The sequence below is a fragment of the Triticum dicoccoides genome, chromosome 4B (assembly GCF_002162155.2).
Source record: "Triticum dicoccoides isolate Atlit2015 ecotype Zavitan chromosome 4B, WEW_v2.0, whole genome shotgun sequence".
In the NCBI taxonomy this organism is placed as follows: domain Eukaryota; kingdom Viridiplantae; phylum Streptophyta; class Magnoliopsida; order Poales; family Poaceae; genus Triticum; species Triticum dicoccoides.
In genome coordinates, this window is record NC_041387.1 from 381,005,019 (window position 1) to 381,005,593 (window position 575).

Below are 575 nucleotides of genomic sequence, written 5' to 3' on the forward strand. Positions count from 1 at the left end.
CGGCGGAGGCTAGGGTTTGTTTCGGTTAGGCTGATACCATCATAGAAGAGATAGAGAGATGATTGACGTAATGCGTTGGATGTATTATTCAGCCTCGTGGTTGAGTATATATTGAGTACAAGACTTGGAGGGCAAGACGCCTCATGAAGATAAGATGGAAACAATTCCTATCTAATCCTGGACAATCTCTAAATACTAAAAATATCTCTAACAATTTGTCATGATCTTTTGTTTTCTGTACCATGGCAAAGTTTGAGTGTATTAATGATTTCATTGGAAGTTGAGATGTTCACCAAAAGACGATGGTTTTTTGTGCGTGATATCATTTTTTTAAACGAAGGCAAAAGATTTGCCTCATTGATTAATTAAGAAGAAGAGAGTTGTGTAGCTAATTAATGAAAAACCGGGTGAAAAGCAATACAAACAAACCACATGAGCACTACTCCCAAAGTCTGAAACCCAATGACTGCACCATCGACCCTACAAATATTTCCAACATGCAATAGATCCAAGCCCACACACATCTACATCGCAAAGGAATCCCCAAAAAGAACACCTCGAATGTAGACAAATGA